Source organism: Manis javanica, chromosome 15 (genome assembly GCF_040802235.1).
Source record: "Manis javanica isolate MJ-LG chromosome 15, MJ_LKY, whole genome shotgun sequence".
In the NCBI taxonomy this organism is placed as follows: domain Eukaryota; kingdom Metazoa; phylum Chordata; class Mammalia; order Pholidota; family Manidae; genus Manis; species Manis javanica.
In genome coordinates, this window is record NC_133170.1 from 28,491,165 (window position 1) to 28,505,154 (window position 13,990).

Here is a 13,990-nt window from a genome sequence, read left to right on the forward strand (position 1 = left end):
GGTTAGGCTTTGCCTCAGTAATCTCTAAAGACTCTTCCATTTCTCAGATTCTAATAAGGAAAGTTCCTTCTTTCCTCAAGCAGCAGGGAGAGAAGGGCCAGGCACCCAGGGCAACCTGTTTTGTTACTGAAGTTGTACACTTGAGCAGCAGCAAGATTCAGAATGAGAAGGCAACCCACTCTGACCTTGGAGCTGACACAAACACACCCCAGAACAGGAAGGGAAAAGACCAGCGCACAGGGCCTGGCACACCAGAAGGAGGGCTGGGGAGGTGGCCTGACAGCCTCCTGACTGGTGCAGAGGGGGTCTGGAACAGCCCTTCCACTTGGGTGGGTGAAGGGAGGTTACCAGCTAGTGGCTAACTGAGCTTCAAGGGAGGCGAGGACACCACGGGGCAGTTTGTAACAGCTGCTCAGGTCCATGCCTTCCTGTCCCGGAACAGGGCTTAGCGTGGAGGGAGGAGCCAGCGAGGAGGAGGGAGAGCAGGATGCTAACATGTATGTCCACCTGCGATCCATGGTCTTACCAACAGGGGGCTGTGTGTTCTGGTGGGGCCAGTGTCTGGGTGAGGATGCACCCAGAAGGGGACATTTCAGTGGGGTCTGGATGCCAAGCAGGATTTCACCAGGGAAAGTAGGAAAGCAAGAGCTCCCAGCAGCTTGTGTTTGACTCCAGCCTGTGTGCCTGGAGAAGGGGTGCATGTGTGTGTTTGGGGGAGAAGGGGTGAGGCTGGAAATTTAGCTGGTGCCCACAAAGTGTGTGTAGAAAGCCCTGAGGGTTATTCTTCAACCTGGAAGCCATGGCAGAACTTTGGAGATTTATGTAATGCTTTATTAATAAATATGTATCAGATGGTTTTATTGCACAAACATTCATGCGCACAGTAGAGTATCGAGAAGAGAAAGAACGGTAAAGAGGACTGAATCTCCAGAGACAGCAGCTGGCGTGGACCTGGGTGCCCACACTGATGCTCCAGGTTTCCAGAAATGTCGGGCACGTTGCACTGTTTGCATCCAGGGCAAGGGGACAAGGGGACTCGGGAGCAGAGGGGCCCAGGAGGCCGACCAGTCAGGCAGGCTAGGTCAGCAACAGCCCCGCCCTCGCCACCCGGGCTCCCAGGCAGTCTGAGGTCCCTCCCGCCGGCCTAGACCCCACCGCAAGGCGCGCACATCCCGGAGGGCGCCCAGGAGGCGGCGGCCCGGCAGCGGGGCCTCCACAGCCTTCCCCTGTGCTGCCGGGGCTGGCCCAGCTCGCCCGGGGTCTGGCGGAGAGCGGCGGGCGAAGCAGCCGGCCGGCAGTCGGCTGTGAGCGGAGTCGGCGGCGCAAGGGAAGGCGGCGCCTCCCAAGGTACGTGGAGGAGCGGGCGGCGGGGCGGGAGTGAGCAGACGTGCGCGCGGCGCGGGAGTTCCAGGGCCGGAGGCTGCGCGGGAACAGCTGGCCCCACCCCGCCCGGCCTGCCGGGGCTCTGCTCCCTCGTTGCTCCCGGGGGAGGCCGGGGCGCCGGGGCTGAGCTCAGGAAGCGACCCTTCTGCCCCGCCCGGACGCTTCGTTCCACAGAAGAGGAAGCAGAGGCTCTGAGGGGTGAAGTGACTTGCCCAGGACCTCAGTCTAGAACCCAGCTCCCTTCTTGCAAGGCAGCGCTGCCGGGGGCCCTTGCCACGTGAGCCAGGACAGAGGGGCCTGTCGCCCTGTGTAGAAACAAAGAACTGGGAGAGACAGAGAGTCATAAATACAGAAAGATAACCTCCCAGAGCAAAGGAAGGAGGTCAGGAAGTGAGCTGCCCCGGGGTGCACTTCCTCACTTCCTCCCTGGCCCCATCTGTGGTGTGGTGTGCTGGGTGACTCAGCTGGCTGTGCTGACCCTGGCCCAGGTGTGTGTGTGTGTGTGTGTGTGTGTGTGTGTGTGTGTGTGTGTGTGTACGCACGTGCGGACATGCAGGTGGATATGTGTGACTGTATGTGTGTATATGTACGTACACATGTGTGTGCAGGTGTGTATGTGTGCCTCTGTGTGTGTGCGCAAAGGTGGTTATGTGTGACTGTGTGCACGTGCGTGCACAGGAGTGTGGTGGATATACCCGAGCATGCAGGAGAGCCCTCTGAATCCATGTACTTGCCCCCTTACACACCCTGAACTTGTCCTGCCCCTGCCCTGTGTTTGGCTCTGAGGAGGGTATCAGGAATCCCAACGGCATTAGTTCTGTGCAATAGATTCCAGAGGGCAGAAAGGGCCATGGGAGGAAGGACCTTACTCCTGAGTCAGTGAGTTTCCTGATGGGAAGACACCTACATGTCCCAAAGAATTGTTATCAAGGATGGGGGCCGAGGGGCCTGAAACTAGTAGCTTACTCAATGTAGAAGAGCACTTTAGTTTGAGCACCCAGGGTTCCTGTCCCTTTTTTAGGTGAAATTAACATGCATGACCTCATTGGGTTTGTGTGGACCACTAAATGCTGCTCTGGGTACATTTCTTGAATGATGAATGAGAGGCTTCATGTATGAGAGATGCCTTCATCTCTCAGGACTAAATGCCGGGAGTCCAGGGGAGTGTGGAGGAGGGAGTCACTCTGTAAGGAGCAGACTGGGAGGGCATTCTGGAAGTGGCACTAGGCTGGGACCTGAGGAGGCAGGCCTGGGCGGTCCAGGGGGAGGGACACCTGAGCAGAGTTGTGGCAGTGGGGTGTGTCTGGGGCCACAGGTAAGCGTTGTAGACGCCGTGCTGAGGAATGTCAGTGTGATCGATGGTGGGAGGCCTGGTGTGCTGGGCGAGGGAGCCTGAACTTTATTATTAGGCCTGGGATATTTTGACAGGTCCTGAGAAGGGGAATGGCGGTGCTGGAGCTGGGTTCAGAAGAACTTTTCATTTGGCAGCAGTGTCTGGGATGCATGACAGGGAAGGAAGGTGCAGGAGGACAACTGGGAAGCCGAAGATTGCAGTGGCCATGTGGGGGCCTTTGGGGACAGAGAGGAGGGCTCTACCCCAGCCATTTCTACGAGGGGTGGGGCGAGGGTTGGGGGATAGTCCGCTAACAGCCAGGGCCCGTGGTGGGCATCTCCACACAATATCTCATTAGATCCTCCCAACAGCCTGATGAGATTATTACTACTGTCCCCATTTTGTAGAGGAGGAAACCAAGAACCAGAGAGGTTAAACAACTTGTCTAGCATTACACAGCACATAAGAGCTGGGTTAGGGATTAGAACCCAGAGAAAGATGGAATAGATCCAGTCAGGTCGTTGAATAAAGTTCAGAGGCCAGAGCAGAGAAAGATACTGTGATGGCGGTGACTCCAGTTCCAGGGCTGGGCAGGGGCCCCTAGGGGCAGGGACAGGGTGGAGGATGCTGGGAGATATGTGAGCCTCTGGTGGTGCCTGGCACTGGCTCAGGGGCTGTCGTGGCCCCCAGCTCTCCAGCCTCCTGCTGGGAATTCTCTGAGCCTGCCTGGGGAAAGAGGGGTGGAGCCTGAGGGCTGCTGGGGTGCTGGGAGGGAAGGGAGAAATGGCCCAGGAGTTGGTGGGGCTTCCCCAGGGATCTGCCATGTCAGCCACTGGGTTCACGGCCCTCCTTCTCCCTTGCTTTTCTTCCACACAGAACAATTGCATATTTGGTCTCCATGCACAGGAGGCTCAGGCATCTGCCATGACCCTTGGGTGAGACTTAGTTCGGGCTCTATTGTCCCAGGTCTTGTTCCCTCCTGTGTTACAGCTGTAAGGAAGGATAGGCCGTCCCAAAGATGTGGTTGCAGAATTTGCGGGGATTTCACAAGTGCCATTGTGGATTCTAAGAATAGGGCCAGGACATCTTGCAATGTTTAGCATCTGGGTGGTCCAGGGACAGTGTGCCCTATTTTACAAATGGGCATACTAAGGCTTCAGAGAATCATGGTCCTGTGCCAGTGGTTAGTGGGTGGCAGAGAGAGGTCAGGGATCCTGACTCTCAGTTTTCTCTCTCCGCTGCCACATGGGGAGACTGCTGCTCAGAGAGCAGCCTCCAGGCTCTCCCCTAAAATAGCCTTTGGGGTGGTTTTTATAGACAGGCTCCAGCACTGATAGACCATTTCAAGCTGTTCTTCTCTTTTTCCTCTTAAATCATACACACACACACACACACAAGCTGCTCTTCTCTTTTTCCTCTTAAATCACACACACACACACACACATGCACAAACACAATGGCACGTTATGTCCACTCATCATCTAGTGGGCAAATAATTACCTGAACATCTCAAATTGTTTCCTTTCCTCTAACAGAAATTTGGTAAGGCATAGTTTAGGTACAGCCAGAAAGTGTCCAATCCGAATGTGCAGGGTTAGGGGGAGCCCTCAGGGAAGTCAGGAAAGCACTAACAGGGAAGAAGCAGGAAGGAGGGGATGGCTGTGGAGAGGGGAGGAAGAGGAGGACGGAAGAGAACAAGGAAAAGCAGGGTTTGTGACCCAAACAACTCGAGGGCCCAGCAGAGCTGTATTTGGGGACCAACACTTTGGGAACTGGGGTCCCCAGTACTCAGGCAGCATAAGTCAGGAAGATAAACAGCTCGGCAGCCTTGTGATTTATTGCAACCTGCTCCCTTTGGGGAGTGAAAAAGAGAGAATTAATAATGACATAATGCAGGATGTCCAGGGCAAACCGGTCATCATCGGGACAGAGTAGGCACTACTGTCATTCCCATTTTTAGGAAAGGTAACTGTGGATCAGAGGGGCAGAGTGCCATGCCTGTGGTCACACAACCAGTAAGTGGCAGGACTTGAACCTGGGCAGTTTGGCTGACCCAGAGTGGGGCCTTCAGCATCACATCACACTGGCCCCCACTCACCAACAGCATCAAGACAGGGAGACAGCCCTACCACTTCCAGGACCCAGCACAGGGCCTCTGGGGCCCTTGTTTGCCCTTCACAGCTGTGCTCAACGGTCAGCTCAGCCTGACAGCATCTGATGACAAAACCGGTTTGTGGCCGAGGCTGCGGGAGAGATGAAGTACCTGCTAGCTCTGGCCCCAGAAGTTTTGTCTCCTTTACAGTGTGGCCTGGCACGCGTCTCTGTGCTCCAGTCCATCCTGGTCTTGTGGCCACTCTGCCCTTTTGGATGAACCCACCAGCTGGGTCAGAACTAGAATGACACTTTTGAAGGCCAGTGCTGGGAAGGGACTCCTGAAGGCCCTCGTCTGCTGGGGCAGCCAAGGGGGTCACTGTCCGATGAACAAAGTTCCATTCAGGGGCCTCTCCCAGCGTGAGGATGTAACATTTTCTTTTGTGACAGATTGTTCTGGAAACAGTGCATGCCCTTCATCAGTTTGCTGTGGCTCCACCTTCTCTGAATGTCAGCAGGTTTTTTCTTTGTGGCCTGTTTGTTGACACATCCTGGATGGGCTGGCCAGGGGAGGCATTCCCTGGGGCAGCAGACATCTGGCCACCTGGCACTGCCTGACCCTGGGGACAGCTCCAGGCATTTCTAGGAGGTGCAGGGAGGTGGGAGCAGGTCACTTCCCACGCTCAGATTCCAAGGGCCTCTGTCCCACTGAGCCTGTGCTGAAGACCCCTTATTCACACACATGGCTGCCCTGCCCTGAGAAACTGTGGGAGGTGGGATCACTGCCGAGGCGAGGGAGCTCCAGCAGCGAGGAGGGGTTGGCTTAGCATCCAGCCCTCTGCTCCTCGTGCTCCCCCTGTCTGGGTAGTTCTCTGCCCTGCTGAGCTCAACGGAAAGGTGACGGGAGACAGCATGCCTGCTGTGGGTGTGCCAAGACCTACAGGATGAGCAGGTCGTGCCCTCCCGCTCCCCAGAGCCTCCATTTGCGTTTCTGGCCAGGCAGCTGCCTGAACTCCTGGTTTAACCCACAACAGCACAAGGGAAAGTGGGAGGCTGGCTGCAAGGGCTTAATTCCCAGTGCGGACGATAGGAAAGTCTCCTCTTACCTGGGCAATTGGCTGATTTTCACTTGATTTATGTCAGAGTGAGCTCAGTGCTGAGCTCCAGGATTTTCAGGTGCCTGAGCTCTGGTAAGTGGCTGGTGCTGTGCCGCGTTGTATCCACACAACCACAGGCCTGCGGGCTGGGATGGGTGGTTGGATTGGCACTGCGGTGGGAGGGAGAGGGACTTCCTGCGGCCCCGCCCTGATCAATATGAACTTCGGGGCCCCTTTACCCCCTGCACCTTGGGGCCAGATGCACAAATACGCCAGGCATGGCTGAGAACTTGGCACAAATGGACCCACCCATTCGATCCTTACCTCAGACTCAGGAGACAGGCATTCTTCCCATTTCACAGACAAGGAAGCCAAGGCTCCAAAGAGGCCATTCAGCTAATGAGAAGCCAAACTGGTATTTGAAACCCAGCAGCCTGGTTCCAGAGCCAGTCCTCGACCATTCCTTAGCCTGCCTTTCAAAATGCCGAGTCGGGGGGTCCAGTTCCACTCTAACCAGTCACTGTCCTCAGGATGCACCCTCTACACCTGAGTATCTTGCCTGCCCGTGCCTCTCGGGTGAACTAATGGGTGTGAAGAGGCACCGCGCAGTGGTGAGGGCTTCCCCGGGGTGCACTGGCTCTGGTGACTTTGCATGTTGAGAGTTTGCACTGAGTTCTGTTGGCTGGGGGTCCCCCTCCCCTGGTTGGTCCTTGATAGCGTGAAGTTCCCCAGAGGGCAGGGGCAGAATCTCTCTCCTAATTAACACTTCTGCTTACCAATCCCCCTCCTGTGCAAGCTAAGGGCCCCCAGGGAATCTGGCTGAGGAGCAGAGGGCACAGACCCTTCAATCAGCTTTCACAGTCGCCTTGGAGGGCTGATCTAGAGAGAACGGATGCTGGTCATTTGTAGGCAAGCCACGTCAAGCATATTCCTGTGGCTTCACCAAGGAAGTGAGACTGGAGCTGGACCTGGGAGAATGGGCTGACTTCTTCCAGGCAGAGAGGAAAGCGGCAGGCCCTGGAGGCAGGGCGCCTGGGCAAAGGCGTGCTGGTGATGGCGAGAGGGGTCTGTGCCACCAAGTCACCCCATCCAGCCTGCAGTGGAACTCCCCACTAGAGACCTGCCCCTGGGGCTTTTTGCAACTGGAAAGTAGGGGGATGGCTGCTGGGAAATGTGGCCAGGCCCAGGCTGCGGGGCATTTGCTGCAGCCATTCCCTGAGGCACAGGGACAGCCCATGGTGGTGCCAGGTGAGCATGCCCTTCTGGGGACATGAAAGAGGTCAGAGGGCTCATGTCAAAGGTCACAGAGATGCTGGCCAGAGAGACTACACCTGTCTTAGTCGAGGGTTTGTTTTTCTGTGGGGAAGAAGGAGGTGGTTTATCAAAGTTACTCTTTGTACAACCTGAGCAGAATGGAAAGTCAGAGGCTTCTTCCCAAAGGCAGGGGTTTTCTGAACCAGACGGCAACAGCCTTGCCCCTAGGTGAGAGCAGAGTAGGGAAGGAGAGGACATCCTTGAGGTTTCATTCTGTTTTGTCTGCATTACGGCCAGAAATTACTCTGAGGGAGATGCTGTCAGGAAAGACAGACTGCTCTGCGTAAGAAGCTCTCTAGCTCTTTCTCTGGCGCCATGTTCTGTGGTGGCTTTGGGTTTCCAAGCTTTTGGGACGTGTGGATGGAACAGACACGCCTGGGAAGGACTGGCTCTGGGTGATGGAGATTGTGACTCAAGGAGCCTTCGTCGTGGTGTCCGGACGCACGGACGCCGCCTTCCCTGCTGACACCCCCAGGAGAAGACCACCCCAGCTCTCCTTTATGCTACTTGAGTTTCAGTGTCTTCAGTGGGCTGGGAATTGGGTGTTAAACATTGTTTTGTTTTTTAATTTTTTTTTTTTGGTAACTTGTCTTTTTTATTGGAGTAAAATATATGTAACATAAAATTTACCATTTTAGCCATTTTTAAGTGTACAGTTCAGTGGCATTAAGAACACTGACAGTGTTGTGCAGCCGCATCCACTGTCACCGGAACTTTCCCATCTTCCCAGCTGATAGGGTTTGGGACCAGCCCCGGCTCCAGCGCTGTCGCCTAGCTGCCTCAGCCTCCCCCGCACAGTGGCCTTGCCCTCAGGGTCCTCTTCCCTTGGCCAGTCTTCCTGCTGTGTTTCTTTGACTTTTCTGGCTTTTAATTCTCCGGTTCAGACAAACGAGCTTCAGTGAGTCTGCCCTGCTTTGGGCTGGGCTCTGTGATCAGCACTTCATGCAGTGCTTTGAATATTCCTCCCAGTGGTGTGATCCGGTGGCTGTTATCGTCCACCTTTCCAGATGAGGAAGCAGCCTCAGAGATGTCATGTACCCAAGGCCGTAGTCATTTCAGAGCCAGGCTTTGACTCAGGACTCTCTGGCCCATCTCCTTCATCATATAGAACTAGCATGGCCAGCCCTCCCTCACCCATGAGTGTTCATCCTAGAGGGTGGCTAGGATCTGTATGGATTTCGGTAGGTCTCATATGAACCATCTTTCATTAGGATTCTTAACTGGAGCCTTTAGCCAAAAAGGATTTGCTTGAAAATAGCGTAATTGCATACCATAGATAAACTGCTAATGGAATTCAGCAAACTGCTAAATTAAGCTTTTCAACTCATTACAAACATACTATGAAAGTGTGAGTTTAGCTCTGACCACGGCTCTGGCCAGCACGGGGCTCGGTCACCATGTCAGTTTGTTCCTGATGGTGCTCCGTCGTGCTTTTCCATCCCCTCTGGTGTCTTGCTGTGGCTTGACCCTGCATTTACTCAGGGCAAGGTAGTTTATTCCTGGGGTGTGGTTGTGCTGTCTGCAGACATGGCTGGGTGTATTTCTTATTTCTCCAGCAGGCATTCTTTCTAGCATTTCTGTCTTCGGTGATGTGTCTCTTTGGCACATTTCTTGCATGTCATTACCTCCTCTGAGGACTGCGTTCACTGCTGTTATGTTCTCCCTGCACTCAGAAATTTGGGGTTTGTCTCTGCTCAGGGCCCAGGGTTCTGCTTCGGTAGATGTTGCTTAATGCTGGGAATGAAGTCAGCTGGAAAAGAAGCAAAAGGCACAGGCAGACCTTCGCAGGGACCTCTGCAGAATCAGGTCATTTACTGAGTGCCTACCATGTGCCAGACACTCTCTAATCTAAGACCTTGAATCCCATTTTTTGGAGGAACTGAGGCTCAGAGAAATTTAATAATGTGCTTGGGTTCACAGATCTTGTTCTGGGGTAGCACCTACACCATGGCCTCTTCACTCATGCTGTCCATCCCTTTGCACCAGACTGGCTCCGTACAAAGGGCTGACCTCTGGGTTGTGGTTCTGCTTGATTTCAGAGCTCTGTTAACACACCTGTAAAATGGGAGCAGGATCCCCTGACTCCTCACTAGTGAGCTGCCCCAGGCGCAGGCCAGTCTGGAACAGAGAGATGGGGAAGGCCAGTTAAAGAGCCTTCTTCATTAAGAAGCTTCTAGAGCTGCTTCTTGGCGAATGCGATGTTAATACATTGAAGCACAGCTTGAATCAGAAACAAAGGCAGAAAAGGAAATGCTAAGTGAAATGAATGTTAATGAAAAAAAAATTACGAGGCCTCCGTTATGTAATCACACATTGCAAACTAAAAATATTTTTTTGAACACACAAGCCCTATTTACTGGAGTTAGAAATAGAATAAAAAGCTCTAATTTGTGCTGAATAGCAATCACATCATACCACATACCACATTTGAATTTTCTGACATTTTGAGAGCTAAATCAATGTGGTGTTATTGAATGTAATGTCAAAAACCAAAGCCAGAACAGACTGACAGATGCTTATTGAGCACCTACTGAATACAGTGCATCGTACCGGAAGGAAAACAAAGGCCGTAATACTTCTTCTGACAGCACGTGCACGTGTGACTCTTGCCAAGGGAGCAGGGCAGACTGCGTGCTCTAGGAGGAAGCGGGCTTAACTCGGTAGTGAGAACTGGGCTGGGCCTTCAAGGCTGGCAGAATTCAGCAGACAGGTGGCGTTGGGGAGTCCTCGCGGGGGAAGGTTGCATGAGGGTCCTTTACTCCGTTCTCATTACCAATGTCTGAGAGCTATTCTGCATGGAAATTAAACCAGTGAAGTCCTGTCCAGGCCATAAGACATTCCTTAACCTTCCCAGCTTTTCTGAGGGCTGCCTCCTCCTTCTGCTGGTCTTCATGGATGCAGCTTACCATCTGAAAGGTGTGAGGGGCCAGGATGTGATTCTGATCCTTCCATTTTATGTAGACAGTGATGTCCTATAGAATGAAGCATGGCTGGCCCTGCCTGGGTACATGAGTGTCTGCTCTGGGAGGTTTCTAGAATCTACATGGGTGTGTGTGTGTTATAGGGACCGAGCTCCATTAGGATGGAGGTGGTGTTCAGGCCCCTGCAGAAGGTGATGGGGCTGTGGAGTGGAAGTAGGTGGGGCTGTGCTCCAAGATTCAGCCTCTTTGTACAAAGCTACCCCCCAGGAAAGCCAGCTGAAGCAGACAGTGAGGAGACGGCAGGTCTTAACAATAGGCTTCCTACTGAATTCCTTTGTGTCTGCTGCCTAATTTCTCTCCCGCTCTGGTTGTAAGGACAAAGGCAGCTTTTCTCAGTTTGCCACATCTGCTGCCTGGTAACGGTGTCTCTACCCCTGCCTGCCTGGGTCCCTGACTTGTTCACTGCCACGCAGCCCTGCCATGCTCTGTCTACAGCCTGCAGTCTCCCGGGCTGGGCCGTCCCAGAGGCACTTTAGAAAGACGCTCGTAAGCGCAATGACAGTCACGGCTGACAGCTTTGCTCTCACCCCGAGAAACTCCAGGCTGCTGAGCTTAATTAGTGCCCCTGAGTGTGTTTTCCTTTTCTGGACTGACACAAGCTGAGTGACTAGGCCGTGCCTCCTGCTCTGCCCACCTAAACACAGATGCCAGTCTGATGCCAGTCCTGGCGTGGCCCTCTCAGGATACAGTTTTCCAAGGACTCCGTCCCCGAAGCTGGAGCAGGGAGGCAGATCAGCCAGAAAGCTCGGGCCGAGCAGACTCATGGCAGGAAGAGCTTTGCCACTTGCTCGTGCCCAATTGCCACGAATAAAATCACTGCCCTTCATCTCTCTTAAGCATTTAAACAGGTTGCTCTTAGTTTTTGCAGTCAAGTAGTTTCCGTCCATTCATCAGATTGGGTGAAATGAACTTTTTGCTCCATTGGTCACTAAAATATGTCCATGTGGAGTTGGCCCAGGCCTCAGTGCCTTTCCCAGTGGGGTGAGCTGCACATGCAGGGAGGGCTGGAGACTCAGCTGGTGTCCCAGGATGCTGAGCCTTCCAGCCAGCGAGAGAAAGTGGGGAGGGTCCAAGCTGATGGAGCCATGGCTGAACCTGGGCTCTGTTTCCATCAAAACACCATGGAGACCCCCCAACAAGCAGACTGGGAATCTGAGGCTTTGCCATCTTCTAGAGACAATCCACATATCCTGTGGATTGTGTCCTGATATCTAGAACGTCAGCCCGCCTTTTGCAAATATTTGCCCAGAGGTGTGGAGAGTTAGAGGTGACCACCCAGAGGGTAGGACGGAGGACAGTGGCTGTCCTCCAGAGCTGGCGTGTGTGGCCAGACACCTGCTGGCTTAACCTGTGTAGGTTCAACTGAACTTCCGTTCACTGAGTGCCTCCCCTGGGCAAAGCCCCGAGCTACAAGGCAGGAGTATTATCCTCCTTAATGCGGAGGGCAGGAGCTTAGAAGTTAAACCACTTGCTCAAGGTCACACAGCTGATAAGTGTGTCATCAGATTTCAAGGGCAGACCCTGGCACTGCAGAGCCCCCTCCTAACAGGGTCAGTTATAGGGCCTAGTGGTGACTCCTCATGTTGTTGGAGCTCTCTGCAGGTTCCACACCATCCCCAACCCTGCTCCTCAGCCCTTAAAGCAACATAGTGAGGTGAGGGTTATGCGGGGTATTAGGGACCCAACTGAGCATATAGATGAACTCTCAGGTATGGAAACAGTCAACTGTAAAATGCTCTATAAATATGATATAATATTTGCCTCCAATTTACAGGTGGTGAAAATAAAATCAAAGTAGTTAAGTGGCTTGCCTAAGGACACATAGGTACCAAATGGCAGAGTGGATGCCATGCTGTGTCTTAGAACTTCAGATCTAGTGCTATTTGTATCCTTCACACCATCAAGGGAAGGTTGGTTCTGCATTTATCTGTCCCCTCCCTTCCCCTGCCCTTCCCCCCAGGTCCCTGCCACCTGCCAACTGAAAATTAGGCAGAAAGCCTGAAGGAGACTAAGGTTACTTTTTGAACAGTTGGGAGAATGTTTTCAGCATACGGGATGGGGTGCAGGAGCTGTGGCAAAGGGTTGTCCGTGAGCTGCTCTCTCCTGTTTGGCAGAAGAACTCCAGGGAAGGGAGTGGGCAGGAGAGGACCTTTTGCTCTGTGGATGGGCCAACACTTATTTTATGACCTCATAAAACTGAGTTACTTTAAATCTGTGAGTTAAACTGGAATCCAGGGTATATCCCTGGGGCTTGTGTGTATTCATGCAGTATTTTTAAAATAAAGAGATCATAAATATTTTGTTTGGAAGATCTTAGGCTCAATACTGAAAAGATGAAAAGGGAAACACTGCTAAACATCAGCTCTGTTGTGTAGATTCATACAACATGGAAAAGCGCCAGAATTTTACCTCCCACCTGAAGCAGAGGGAGTAATCCTTTGTTGTGAACAATGTCTTACTTACTTGTTTATTTGTTACTTTTTGCAGGGATAAGAAATTAACATTTCTTTCATACATTGGAGATGCATAAGCTGTGTTGGGAGCATTTATATGTGTTTGCTTATTTATTCTTCACAAAAACCTTGCCTGAGTGGCATTATTACATGAATTTTTAAGATGAGCATTCAGTTTCCCAGATAGTAAGAAGTAACAGCAAGATATGAATACCTGATCCCAACCTGTATTATTTGCTGAACAACAGACTGAGAAAATCCATTTTCATTCTTTTTGTTCTTCATTCCATCTTTGATCTCAGATCTTCCATCTATGACTCTTTCCTCCTGACTGAAATCCACCTTTGAAAAATGTCCTTTAGTGAGGGTCTGCTTGGGGTAAACTAGTTTTCTTTATTGGTTGCCTTCATTTCTCTTATTCTTAAAGGATATTTTCTTTTAAGTGTAGAATTCTCAGATGACAGTCACTTTTTTTAGCACGTTGAAGGCATTCTGCTTGTAATCCTTGAAAGATAACCCATCCTTTTTCACTGGCTGCTTTTAAGATACTCTCTTTGACTTTGGTGTTCTGCAGTCTCACTGAGATGTAACTGGTTGTGGATTTCTTTTTATTTATTCTTCTTGGAGTTCACTGGCATTGTTGTATCTTTCCTCACTTTTGGAAAATATGCATCTATTTGTTCAAATGCTTTCTCTCTCTCGGAGGCTCCAAATAGGCACATGTTAGATTCTATTTTTCATGTCCCTTTTGTTTTTTGTACTTTTTGAGTCTTGGTCTTTCTGTGCTGCATTTTGGCCAATTTATTTTGACCTAGTGTCTAGTTCAGTACTTCTTTCTTCAACTGTATCCAATATGCAGTTAAGTCTATCCACGTTTGTAATTTCAGTTATTTAATTTTTATTTCCAAAAATTCTCTTTGGTCCATTTTTTTTTTCAGGTTTTCTCAGTTATTTCTCATCATTTTTTTTGTTCCTTGTACATATTTGCAAGCTTGTCTTTAATTTCTTTAATTACATTATCATAATTTTAGTGAGGACTACAGTGAGGATATTCCATTATTTGAAGAAGTCCCTGGCCAATGAATTCCCTACTTTCTTGCCAGTTCATTGACACTTTTACAAACATTGTTTTGTTTTGTTTTTTAATTTTATGCAAGATTTTCAGTTGTTTGCAGAGGAAGGGTTAATCTAAGCACTTAGCCAACCATAGTGCCAGAAGTAGAAGTCTTACATATTTATTTAAAATTGACAGAATTTTGAGAGGGAAAAGTGACCCAAGAGAGGCTGGCCTACAAGACCTATAATTTCCCACACTGTACTGAACGCATTTTATGAACA

At 51.3% G+C, this 13,990-nt stretch overlaps 1 protein-coding gene across 6 annotated transcripts in view; it reads left to right on the top strand.

The window, feature by feature from the left end:
• The first annotated feature begins 860 nt into the window (after window positions 1–860).
• The window catches only part of CRACR2A (calcium release activated channel regulator 2A), a 133,289-nt gene continuing 120,159 nt past the window's right edge, over window positions 861–13,990 (top strand). For all 6 annotated transcript variants that reach the window (XR_012125524.1, XR_001854665.3, XM_073222714.1 and 3 more), the window contains exon 1: window positions 861–1,347. The gene's annotated coding sequence lies outside the window, so the exon portion shown is untranslated. The remainder of the gene's footprint in view (window positions 1,348–13,990) is intronic.